Genomic DNA, 13,635 nt, shown 5'->3' with positions numbered 1-13,635 from the left:
AGCAAGAAGACTCTCACCACTGCTGTTTACAGTAAATTAGGTGCTTTTGTGAAGAGACAGCTCAGAGAATGTTCTGGTAATAGGGAGCGAAGGGACAAACGGGGATAAAATGCAAATGAGCTGGTGATTATGCGCCAGAGTCCCTCTAAGTCGTGGAGGGATTATGAGATGATGGTCCCCTGGGTATGGATGCGTAATAGGCCCTCCCTTCCAAACTTTGGTGGTCAAGTAACCACACAGGTGTAGACTTTTTTCCCATGTTGCTTGGTGTCACTGCGGAGCACAAGACATAACCATCCTGCAGAAAACCTGAGGGGAAAAATGCATACCAACCCTTTGAAGGTGTCACAAGGGTTTCTTTCTTTTGGTAACTTCAAAGAGAATATTTGGGCGATTTCTTCAGTTTGTCAGAAAATACTTTTTGCTATTTCATTCCGCATTGTGAAATCTTAATGTCACTTCACACAGAAGCTCTGGTTTAATGGTGAGGCTACTCAGCACCACTGACAATCAATCCATGGTACACATAAGATAAGAAGAATAAATAATAGTTAAAAACCAGAGCAGCAAATGGTACTTTTATCACCTGACTTTCACCATTCTTTTATATTATTCATTGTTTAATTAGATGTTACAATGAAACCGGCGGAGATGGAGGAAGACAAAAGGCACAAAGGAAGGAGAAAGCATGGAATAAAACAATTCTTGGCTGTGACAGGCGCTGTGAAAGAAATAATAGAGTACAGGACCCATTTACTTACGCATTCTGCACACATACACACACATGTATGGATGCTCACAGATGCTTACTACCACCGCTAACCACAAAAACAACATCAATAGAGCTTCTGTCCATTAATCAAAGCTAATTTGACAGTCAGGGCAACCTACTGTTTATTTTCATGATTGGGCCTTATTACGTCAGCCTATCATCAGCCTTTGTTGACCCTTACACACACACACACACACACCCACGCACACACTCGCTCGTACAGGCACACACATGCTTAGACACCCTCACGCAGACACTGCTTGTCTCTGTGACACAAACAGAATTCAGAAAACCCTGGAGACAAACAGTGCATGAAAAGGCTCTCCTCCAAATGGCTCATGTATTCAGCTCCGTCCCCCAGTGGATCTGACCTATATTGACAGAGCAGAATGGTGAAGGCCCTTGTCAAAGTATATGAGACAGAACAGTGTGACACAATTCTCACAGTACCTGAATGACACACCAACTAAGACAACACCACGTCCCTCTCATTAAAAAGGGCAATTTCACTCAATTGTAGCATATGCAGGCCGCATTTTGAGGGAATGAAGCAAAGTCTCACATATGGATCAATGCAGATAACACGGTGAAAGTGAAAAAAAGCAGAAGAAGCAGTGAAGTGAGAGCTATACACAATGCGCTTGTGTGTGTGTGTGTGTTTTCAAATCAATAAAAGTCTGTTTTGTTTCTCCTACTTGATAAAACAATAATTCAACAACAAGAGTTTCATAAAGAAGTTTACATTCACCATTCTGGGTAAGGTGCTGTATAAGGTAACATGTACTTTCTGCAGCACTCTTATAAAGTGAGCGTCACCAGTCTCTCAAGGTAGCAGAGCGAAACAAATGACACAGACATACTTCAAACAGGAAAATGCAGCCATCGATAAAAGTGCTCTCCACAAACAGGTGCTCAGGCGCACTTTAAAACAGTCTGACCAAGCCTCAGGCAGTGAGACGCTTCCTCCAGAGCCTGAGGACCACAGCAGCAAAGGCTCAGTCCCCCTTTGATCCTCAAACTTGGCTTGAGGAACGGCCAGTAAACCTTGCCCAGTATGTGAGGTTGAGGGGTCAGAAGTTCACCAATATAAGTGGGGGGCTTGATTGCAGAGAGACATTCAGGTCTTGAAATCAGTATTGCATTTGTCCAGCACTCAGTGACACAAACTCAAGAACAGGGGTGATACGTGCCCTGTGGCTGATTCTACATAAAATGTCTTGCTGTGGCTTTCTGAAGGAGCTGTTATTTTTGCAGCGCCGACAGCCAAGAGAAACCGAAGCGTACATAATCAATTCTAGTAGTTATTTTGAAGCACAATAGGCTGTAATTTGGAAATATTTCTAGGATGGAAAAAAGCAGCAGAAAAAAAAAGAAGTGACTAGATGTTCTCTTATATTTATCTTTACTAGTTATGAAATAACCTCAAAGTCTCTACAACATTATTTTGAATGGATCAATAGTTCGTCTCTTCCCTGCCTTAAATGATCTTACAATCAATACTTGGCTTGTTTGTTTTTCCTGCACATCATCCATGAAAAAAAACGGTTGAAAGGTGGCTGAACAAATAAAGTGGCATCTCTTACGAAAATATAAAAGTAACCTGTGGGGTTTCTGACAATTGGTGGCACCATTTTCTGAGTGGGTCCTCAGTGTCCTTATAGTTGCTCTACAGAAATGTGCATACACCTCCAGTGGTATCACACTGTTCCAGCAAGCCACAGTTGGGGGGCGTTAATATGCCAAGAAACAGAGTATAGCACCAACAGTAAGTGTAAAATGCCAGCAAGTGAAAATGGATGCAAACCTGCAGGCTTTAAAATGTATTACAAGGAGAGAAACTCATTCACCACGTTAGTGCCTGTTGACCTGAAGAGGGTCCACAAAAACATCTAGGTAAGAAACATCACATTCAAGCGTATTAGTGTTTGCTCACACAGTGAATTCCTTTACATGGACTAAGTATAACATGCGGGCCAAATATGGCGACAAAAATACATTAACACCTTCACTGTTTAACGCGGCCTGACAAATCAACTTGATCTCAATAATCGCTCTCTTAATCTAAGGTGTTATTGGAGTAAAATTCATAGGAGGAGGACATTTTTCCCATTATCTTTTTCATTCTGTTTCCTCGGTTGCTGCCAATGGCCAGAGTGAATCGGAGGGGAGCGAGGAGGCTGTGAGATGGGAGGCTGGAAGGACAGTGGGTGGGGAAGAAAGGTGGTGCTGTGCTGATGGGACTTTTATGATGTCCTGTGTCGCTGGAGCGTAGAGCTGGAGGAGGGATGAGGGCCAAGAGAGAGGAGAGTCAGCAGGGCCTCTGGAAGGATACGCTCCAGAGTGAAGACCTGGTGGGTGCAAAGACAGCAAGAGTGTCTCTGACTGTGTGCGTTCATGTGTGTGTGTTGTTCTTCTATGCTAATCTCCAATTTTGAGACACACAGAGCAAAACTTTTTGCAGGAATTATTTATTCAAAAGTTTTACTTGGGTTTGGCTTCAGGTTAGGAGGACCGGGTTAGACATGTATAGAGTTGTGCTTTAAGCCAAAGGGGAACAGCATGTGAGTATTTCACTGCGGTTGTAGCTCAAACAGATGTTTGGGCTGAAAGTCAGGCAGGGACGAGCACAGAACAAAAAAAAAAAAAATCTCAAAAGAGTTTTGTGCATGAAATTGACTTCTCACACATCAAACTGATTCATTTCAAGCCACCGATTCATGCACTTGAAAGAAATCATGCCTCAGCACCATCAACACTCTGTCCTGACAAAACGTGTTACGCCTCACGCCGCAGTTGGAGGCAGAGAAATGATCAAGAGTAAGGACACAGTTAACCTGCTGTCATTTCAGTTGTGGCTGAGAACAGAAACAAGCAGAAGTAAAATGTACAATTTTATATTTATGTAAATGAATCACTGAAGTCAGGATAGTTTCTCATTTCTCTCTCGTTTACGGAAGTGGCTATTATTACAATGGTGACATAATTTCCAATCACACTGTCCAGCAGCCCCTGACATTGCCAGCACACTGCAAAATCCTGCAAGGAAGAGGTTCTGTGATGAAAATACGTCATTTCTCCTGAAACACATCCGTCTCAATCAGTCGTGCATTCGCAAATTCAGTTTCAGAGAGCCAGATTATGTATTCATGTCTCTACTCTCGTCTCTTATGGAAGCAGCATTAGCTCGCAGAGTAACACTAAAGTGAGTCACTACAGCCAGATGTGCGAGAGCTGACATACTCAGTGAATAAGCGCAATCAATGAGAGGTGAGACAGTTCACAGGTACACCGATGGGTGTGCTACTCCAATTTACCCATCAACTCATGTTTGGGTCTGTCTGTGCTTTCGTTCTACCTTTATGTGAATCATTTGTGTTTGTGTTTGTGTGTGTGTGTGTTCACCCATGTGTGCATGACGCAGTGTTTGGAGGTGCCTGAGTACATCTCTCGCTGTGTGCAATCTGGAGCCAGTCTGTAGTTGTATTTTTCCCCCTCATCCCTCCGTTGGCTCCTCTAAAATGGCAATTTGTAAAACATGGCCCTCCGTTAGCCCTCTCCCTCGCCTCACAGCCCTTCCCTGCAAGACTGTTCCCCTCCCTCATCTGTCCTCCTCCCCCACTCCTCTTCGCATCACTCGTTTTACTTCCTTCCCTCGACTTTCCCCCCTTTCTCTCTCTCTCTCTCTCTCTCTCTCTCCTCTCTTCTCCATACCTCCTGTGTACTCTGCATCCTTAGCTATCTCTCCCTCGCTGGATGTTTATCTCTCTCTGTCGTTCTGTCTCTCTCGTTCTCATTCGCCCCTTCCTCGTCCATGTGATTCTTCTTCTTCATTAGTTCTACCTCTTTCTTCTCTGTCCATCATTGCTACTGCACTCTCATTATCTTCTCCATCTCATCCTCCTATATTTATTTCATGATTTTTTTTTTTTTTTAGGGATCTCATTTGGCTTCCTACACATAATTTAATTACGAGTTTGTTTCTCTGCACAGACTATCCCATTGATATGCACATAAAGATGCACTGTTGCCAGTGTCACTGTTGAATCTCCACTTTAAACTGCATACTTTATGAAGTGCTGCTCATGCTGGCTCCGCTCTCAAGAGGAATAGCTGGGAACAATAGTTTCGCTATCAGTCAAAGTTACAAGGAACGACCCGCAGACTGGCTGGTTGGGTTGTTGTCGGTGTAAAACTCTGGACATATTTGAAGGGAACACATATAAAGATACTGCCTGTAGTATCACTGTGAGACTGATCCAGGAGGAAAAAAATGATGAGGGACCTACACATGGCTGCCAGTGTTCATGCATGCCTTTCACTTAACAGTTGCAGTACCTGTCTTGCTTAATGGTGCTTCAACAAAGTCAGACACAGTGGCTGTCACAGAGGGTGGACCTTGAAAACTGAAAGAGCTGGTGTAGAAGAAAAGACGATGTGGAATAATGGCTAATGCATAAATGGAGGAGAGGAGGAGCAACCTGAAGGACAGAGGAGAAGAGAGAGATGAACAGATGATGGACAGAAACTCTTCTCTCAGCCTTGTCTGCCTCATCCTACTTCCCTCCTCTCCACTTGTCTCATTTTCCAACATAACAGCAGTTGTTTACCCCCGCCTCTATTAAATTTGTCCCAGGATTCTTCACTACTTTGCATTAATGGCCACATGCAGTTCACCGTCCTTTCTCTCTCTCCTTCGCTCTGAGGTAAACAGTCTCTCACTCTTTCATCTTCATTAACCGTCCGTCCACCCCTCTTTTATATCCCTCTCTCGCCCCTTGACCACTCCATCCATCTAGACACATGCCCGCACACAGACACACACACACACATGCGCTTGTGTGTGTGTATGTGTGTGTGCTGGGCATTTCCATGACAACGTCAACTTGAAAACTGCCCCTCCTACCGAGGTTCTGCTCATTTGCAATTCATTTGCATATTTCCCGTGCAACTGGTGGCATTTGACTTTGACAGTGGTCCACATCTCTCTCTGTCTCTCAGCGTGTGTGTGTGTGTCTCTTTTGCTTCACCCCAACATTTTGTCATTTAACCTCTCAACTCAATCTCTGCTCATCACTGTCTTTGCTTTCGCCACCTTCTGCCCATTCCCATAACAGTGTCAGTCGGAGGCGCTCCCTTCCCTTCCCTCCTCATCCGTCTTTAGCTGCTGCTGCGAGAACGCATAGCTTTCACTTTGTCAAACTGCGCCTTTACCTCCTCCTTCTCTGTTACTCTCATTTGTAAACATTTTTCTTCCATCATTTACCATCCCACTCTGTTCCAAACACCCATCTGAAAGAAGCTGCAACTGTAAGTCTTTCATTGCCTCTCTGAATGAGAGTCACACTTGCAGTCTATTTGCGATTGGACAAAGAGCTTTCCATCCATTTCCTTTGCAGACAAACACAGCTGCTGCTCAACATGTGTGCACACACACGTCGCTATTGACACTGCATCGCATTAAACAACACCCACACACACACACACACACACACATTTATTGACAAGAAACATACTGTTCTGGTACAAAAAAAAACAACAACAAAAAAAAAACATGTGCACAAACAGACTCATATGTGAACACGTCCCCACTGAGAATCCAAAGAGACATCCAATACAAACACAAACACACACACACACACATCGCAGTATTAGTAATGTGTGTATGTGTAGTAGCACATACACACAACTAATGCTATTTACCCTCCACCTACATTCAGAAATATGTCCCCAAGTAGCTGTGAAATTAAACTTCTTTTCAGATCCAACATGTTGAAAAATCATTTAGCTGGATAACCAGACACAAAACCTTTCTCATTTCTTTTCATTTTTTTCCTTCCATCGTGAGAATTTCCAGTTAAACAAATTCTCCATAACTGAGATTAGCATCACTAATTTGCTTTCCCCACTCCACAACAAATTACATGGCAGCATCAACAACATGGCAAAGCCACTTCCCCTTCCCTGCGTTCTGCCGGAGAAACGGAAAAAGTTAAAATGACGTGAGAGTAGGACGAGAACATGGCTGTCATGCAACGTCTCGTCACATCCTCCACTGTGGAGAATTTAAAAGCCGTGCTCAGGATGCCTGCTGTAATTGGCTGTGCTGTTGAAGAGCAGAAGTGTTCACGGGCTTCATTATTAGCAAACCTACATATGGCATGTCAACGAGGTAAAAATAAGTCAGTACACTGTGTATGTGTATATATTGTAAGAGCGTGTTTTGCTGCCTTTGTGAGAACCAGGTATGTCTGTGTGCATATAAGAAAGAATAGTGTGTCTATCTGTGTGTGTGTGGATAAGTGGAGGACGCATTCATTAATATTTCGTCCTGAGTCTGTGTACTTTAATGTATTTGTGTGTGCGTGAGAGACAGAGAGAGGGACATTGTGTATGTGGAAGAAAAAAAAAATCCCGGCTCTTGTCTGACATTTTAAAAGCCAGCCAGTGAGGAGGACAGAGAAAGTTCTATGAGAACGGACAAACTGTCCAGCAGAGTTGACAGACAGAGAGACTGCCAGAGACAGACAGACTGACTGACAGAGAGACGGGGGTGAGAGGATTCAAAGAAAGAGACAGAGAGGGAGGGGACGCAGCAGGAGGGAAAAGTATTCAGAGAATGAGAGAGAGAACAGTATTCAGAGAGTCAGGGGGAGAGGAAGGGCCTATGCAGTTTCATTGATTTGAGCCGGTAGGAGGGGAAAGCGTGGGTACAGGGGGAGGCTCGGAGACAGAGAGGCTACTGTAGGAAAATGGCTTTATAATACAGTTAAAGAGCAGCACAGAAGACGCAGAGTCTGACAGACAGACGGGGCATTTCATTTCAGTTTTATATTTCACATTTTGTGATCCACATTCATGCAAACAGCTGAAAGTATCATTATCTTAGTCTGAATGAGTAATCTGTGTTCTAATATTTAATACTTCCTACTCATGATGTCTAATTAGTGCCATAACTGTCAGCAGCGCATTTGTTGGTATAAACTAAGTTTCACAGGATCAATACACTGTAATCCTTCTCACTAAAGGTCAGTGAGGCTACCTTTGAAAACTATTGAGGAATAAAGCCGTGTACATGATTTGAATAGAAGCACTCACTTGTTTATTTACTCTAAATTGAGATGTAATAGTAATGTGATTTGTTCCTGTGCTTAAGCAGTGTGAGGAGGATTTGATCATGCCCATAAAGCACCTTGAATTGATTTGAACTGAAGTGAGGCAGACAGGAAGAGAGGGAACAAGTGGGTTAGTGAGAGAAAATGAGAAAAGAGAAGAGTGTGAAACAGAGTGTTGATTAAAGGATAAGGCTGTTGAAATTCTTGATTTTTCTTTTTTTAATGAACTCCATGAAATGTCCAAAGGCAGCAATGAACTGATCCTAGTAATGAGTATTGTCAGTGTAGCTAAAGCCTGATTCCTCTGTGGCATTGTTGTCAAAAACGAATAAAAACATATCAGTGAGCCACACCGCTGCACTGGGTGACATGTGCCTTTATTACCATGAAGGTGGGAACCTGTTTTATCTAGGCAATATCACACATACACTGTCCTGCTGCTGTAGAGACACTCTAGGGCACCAAATGTGTATTAATCCACAACTGAAAATAGTCCCTAACCAATGCACCATTTACTCTTGTTTGAATAATATTTGCTAAATGTGCAGCTGTTTTAGGAATTTAATTACCCTTTTTCTTTTTAATGAAATTGTGACCTGTATTTAAATAGTCACAACTTCAAGAGAAAATTATTTGTGAAGGTGTGTTTCCTCATTTGTTTAATTGAAAATTGAGATGTACTAGTAATGTGATTTGCACTCGCGCTTTGGCAATTGATAGCGCCAATAAAGCATCTTGAATTGATTTAAACTGAGGTGAAACAGACTGGGAGAGAGAAAGAGGGGAGGAAAGAGGTGAGCTAGAGGGAGAAAGTGAATGAAAAGAAAATTAGAAAATGGTAAACATAGAGTTGTTTAACTTGAACATTGATTTTTTTTATGTACCTGCATTGCTTTGGCAAAATTGTCAACACCATGCAATTAGAGATAGTTTAATTAAGGAATATGTGCAGACGGTAGGTAGATTTGTAGACATGCAGGAGATAGAGCACAGACACTGAGCAGGATAATAATAAGAGAGAGAGAGAGAGAGCTCTGAAGAGAAGAGAGAGACGAACAGATGAGCTCACAGCACCAAGAAGTAAACAAGCCCAAGGTGCACTCCTGTTGTGACCTGTGATGACCCTATGACAATGTGACTAATGACCTTGACACATACGAGGTCCAGGAGAGCAGCTGATGGAAGCACACGACAACTCACACAGACTACATGCTGAATGCAGGACCAGCACAGCTCCGAAAGAAAACAGAGAGGGAGAGATATTAGGAGAGTTGGGGGGGGGGGGTTAAAGAAGATAAAAGTACTGCATGGCTTGGAGTTAAAATTCTCTATTTCTGCCACACTGCAGGAGAAAAATGAGCAGAAACATCTTTTTAACCCTCGTTTTGGGGAGTTTAAAGGTGCTGCATGCATCATTTGAACAGGGAAGGAAGAAAGAAACAAAAAAATAAAGTCTCTATCAGCTTCTGAAATTGGTTTTTACCTCTGAACCATCAGGTCAGATTTTTTGCAAATGTGCTGCATTGCTTTGCTGCAAACAGGGAACATGCTTTACAGCACAAAGAGGTGTCTGTTCCTCCACTGCAAACTCAGATGAAACATTGAACATTTGGCACTGGGGCAGATGGTGGATCACACTGAACTGTCGAACACATAATCCATTTGTATTTTGTTAAATTGTTGTATCATAATCTTACATGTGCATTGTATGCTTTCATTGTCATCACCATATGTTGAGTTGGAGAGAAGGTGAGGAGGACAAAGGAAGACATGACAACGTTTGTGGTGCAGCGTAGAATCGAACACAATAGAACCACCTCTGTTCAGATGCCTTCACTCATTGCTGTCACTGTTACTTTTGCTAATTGATGGTTTTTATTCTGCTTGTTTATCTGTCTTGGGCAGCGGCACATTATGAAGCAACGTGTCACACATTATACTGATGTGTTTCCAAATTGTTGTCACTTTTTTCAGTAACAGCCAAGCAGGAAAACAAAACCCTTTAGTCTACCTATTCTGAAAGGCCACACTTGAAGGTGAGGTAAAAGGGTTAATAGATTATGATTTGAAATTTAATAATAACAGTACAGTTACTTACGTCCAGTAATGCTCCTTTCTCTAACACATGGGGGTTAGCTTTCTTTTACTCCTTATGAAACATTGATTCGAGGGCGTGATGCAAATTTTTTTCTCTGTGCATTGATTGGAGAGATCAGTCTGAGGTGTATTAGTTCGTCATAGGGGTTGAAAGTGGTGGGCAGTATCTACTCTCCACCAAAAGAGGAGGAATACACCTTCCAACAACTCTAACGTTCTCTTGTTCCATGTATGCATTTTGCCTTCTGAGCTGACACTGGTGAACCTGCAGTTTTGTTCAGAGTTGGTGTATGAATCTTAGTTTCATTGTCAGGACTGGGCTTCTGCAGTGCTGCTTGCAGTCACCAGGGCTCAGATATCTGTTGACAGACACTAAATACCTGCAAACAGGAAACCAGCTGCCAGCATGTGTTCTAGGCGATGTGGCATCTTTAGAACAGGAACCTTTGACAGAACTGGGCTGTGTAATGGAAAGTAATTTTACAAGCAGTGCACTTCCTTTGTTAAGTAACTATAGTGAAGGAAAGTCATTCCCCCCCTCCCCCCCATGACTAATAAGTTATTGATTACATTTTTCTCAGCTGAATAGAACAGAATAGAAGCAAGAAGAGACACCAGACAAGAATGAAGAAACAATTTGTGTGTGTGTGTGTCTGGAGCAGAAGGCAGTGAGTCAGGATTAAATTCATAGAAAGACAAGGGAAGGATTGAGATTAATAGAATGATTGATTGCCTACCCCCTCCAAAAAAAAAACCTCTGATAGCCTATTCTTCATCATTTTCGTCTTTTCTCTTATTGAATTCCTTTGCAGCCTCTATCTTCTCTCCTATCTTTCAATCTCTGCATCATTTTGCCACTGGGCTCTCTTGCATCTCTCTTTGTTGTTTGACTAACTTTGTCACTGTGTGTCTTTCTGCCTCTCCTCCTGTCTCACTGTATCTCCTTAAACATCAAACCCCTTTCGCTTTATACCCAGTTTTTTCCTCTCTGTGTGTCTCCCTCTTTGTCTCTGTCTTGTTGCACCCCTCTCAGTCTCCCTGTCACTCAAATTACACAGTATTGTCGGTGTCACTAAGGGATGTCTCGCTCACCGCCCACACTTGCAAACACACCATTAGCTAAGCGAGTGTGGATTGACGTGCACAAACACACGTACACACACACAGACAGACACACAGCAAGGTGATGTCTCGGAGAACATGCTGTTTCAATCACCATCAATAGTGATCTGTCACCCTCTCTTGACACGCTTTCAAAGACATGCACATGTACAGGTGCACATTTCAAGACGGTGTATGTCAAAACATGCTTCAAACTGCGGTTCAAGCTCCTCCTCCTGCACAACTTTCTGTTCTTTCTCTCACTCTGTTGCAGTTTCTTTCTCTCCCTCTAGGCCTCCCTCCTCTCTCTTTCTCTTTGTCATCCCCCTTTACTCCTGGGAGGCAATTACTGTTTTCCCCTGGACTCAAACTAATTAGCTTAAAAACTCCCACAAATAAATAAAGCATTTGGTGTGTGTGTGTGTGTATACACACTGTTTGTGCACCTATGTGCTTGCACTTGCGTGTAAACGAGTGGAAAATGAAGTTGAATATATAAATACTAATATAGCATAGATTTAGGCAAGGCTAAAGCCTGTTGGAGTGTGCCTCTTAAAAAAAATGGCACAGAACACACATGCATGCACGCACACGCAGACACACACAGACACTCTCGTGGCAGCTCAATATTGATCAAAAGCACGCACGCCAAAAGACATGCACATCCCTGACAGCTTAATTTTGATCAAATATAAAATGTGTACACGAAGACACACACACACACACACACACACACACACACACACACTCAGAGTAGCCTATATGCTGTATCTGACAGCTCATTTTGCTCCAGTTGCAGAAGAGGAGAAATACAAAGCCAGCTATGGCAGGCAGCCATGTCACAGAGACATTTCTACTTGTCATTTTTTAATGATTCACTGATAAAAACACTCTTCCCTTCCATCTCCACTCAAGATATAAAAACAGCACTTGCAAACAGCTACGCACAAACCCAGGTGCAGGTCGCTCTCTCCGACAACAAGGCTAACTTATCACCCACAGGGCTTTCATACAAGCCGGTGAATCGAATGCATGTAAGAAGGTAATCATCCTACTTATCTGGGCTCCGGTATGAAAGATTCACAAGCGAAAAAAAAAAAAAAATCTAATAAAAAATAGTGAATTTGAGACTTGACATGTCACAATGAGGGAAAAAAAATATTTCCAGGGTTATATTTCTCTTGCAATTTGAGCCTTCAGCAGAATTCAGCCCACGCATAACAAGAACACATATCTCACACACATATACACAAACACACACACACGCAGAGTAACGTATGTGAGGATAAGCACACCTGCTTCTCTGAGCTGTGAAAGATGTGCTTACACACAGGCATGCACATAGACACAGAGAGAGACACACAAATAATTCTTGATTCATTGATTCCTCCAGGGGAACACAGGGTTACTCTTAGTAATAGCACTGTCTTTCTGTAGCCAAAATGAACATCAACACACACACACACACACACACAAACATGTGGCACCCTGGTGGCAGGGGGAGCGTGTCCCATTTTTTAATAACAAAAAACCTCTGGGGAGCCGTGTCTGTTGATAGCTAAATGACACTTACAGGTTGATGTGCTGTGGATGTGGCAGGAAAGAAATAACAGGCTGCCAGGCACAAGGGGAAGGAGGCCAGGGCTACATAGGGAATTCATGCAGCAATGAGGAGCTGATTAAAGTGCCTGGCAGAAAAACTGGCAGAGCTACAACTAGACGCAGTAGATCAGGGCTAGCCAGGGGGTCTCAGTTCGCAGAGTAACAATACTAATCCCTGCAGGCACAAATGTTGTGACTTAACAGCCTGTGCTTCCACTGAGGGTCTAAAATAACATTTTAACTTCAGCAGTTCTGGAGCACTTTGAATGATTGACCCATTTTAACACATGGTAAAGGTTTCTTTTGCTACCTGGCTGTCCTCATCAAAGGCTCAACACTTGCAGGAAAATCTCCAATACAATTTGCACACCTGAAGCAAATCCCGCTCTACCTGCAAACTACATTCACAGGAAACAGTGGCATGTGAAACCATTACACGCACGTGGGAATGCAAAGCTATAATGGCAGCCGTATGTAAAAGGAAATCATGGCTTTATTTTTGCTACATCGCCACGTGGATACAAGTGATAGCAGAAATAGGTCTTCTGTGTGTTATACCACAGGTAAAGCAGTAATGAATGTACAAGAAGTCTGAACACACACACAAACCGGTTTTAGACTGAAAAACAAAAGAGCGGGACAGAACTGGAACTGCCCAGTTTGCCACTTGTTGCAGTTGAAGCTTTCCTGTGGCTGTTAGCGAAGGCAAACGCCTCCGCTGAATTAATGACGGCCCTCGATAACGTCAGAGGAAATGAATACACTTTTATAAAATAAAACGTGAGGCCTCAGGGGAGAAAAAAAGCAGAGGGACTACTTCACACAGAAAAGGCAATATATTTAATGAGTGAGACTGTTGTTAAGACTTCCTCTGGTAACTAAATTGATCACAGCGGATAAGACACCATTAGGATCTATCAGAGCTCAGCTCAGCAGATGACAGTGATTGAT

At 42.8% G+C, this 13,635-nt stretch overlaps 2 protein-coding genes across 16 annotated transcripts in view; both read right to left on the bottom strand.

Annotated features, from left to right (window-relative positions):
* rps19 (ribosomal protein S19) overlaps positions 1–13,635 on the bottom strand; it is a 249,818-nt gene that overhangs the window by 71,509 nt on the left and 164,674 nt on the right. Inside the window, exon 1 of one of the 14 annotated variants that reach the window (XM_071468612.1) lies at positions 5,100–5,103. The exons of 12 other annotated variants lie outside the window; for them this stretch is intronic. The gene's annotated coding sequence lies outside the window, so the exon portion shown is untranslated. Of the gene's footprint in view, positions 1–4,755; positions 4,760–5,099; positions 5,104–13,635 lie in introns of those variants that run through there. One more of the 14 variants, XM_071468610.1, reaches the window with a different exon arrangement.
* cadm4 (cell adhesion molecule 4) overlaps positions 1–13,635 on the bottom strand; it is a 144,438-nt gene that overhangs the window by 58,935 nt on the left and 71,868 nt on the right. The window lies entirely within an intron of this gene.

This window comes from Trachinotus anak, unplaced genomic scaffold (genome assembly GCF_046630095.1).
Source record: "Trachinotus anak isolate AG129_WGS33_773 ecotype Australia unplaced genomic scaffold, CSIRO_AGI_Tana_v1 ptg000032l, whole genome shotgun sequence".
Classification (NCBI taxonomy): Eukaryota; Metazoa; Chordata; class Actinopteri; order Carangiformes; family Carangidae; genus Trachinotus; species Trachinotus anak.
Note: the sequence above shows the minus strand (reverse complement) of the source record. Positions and strands in the feature narration are given on the sequence as shown.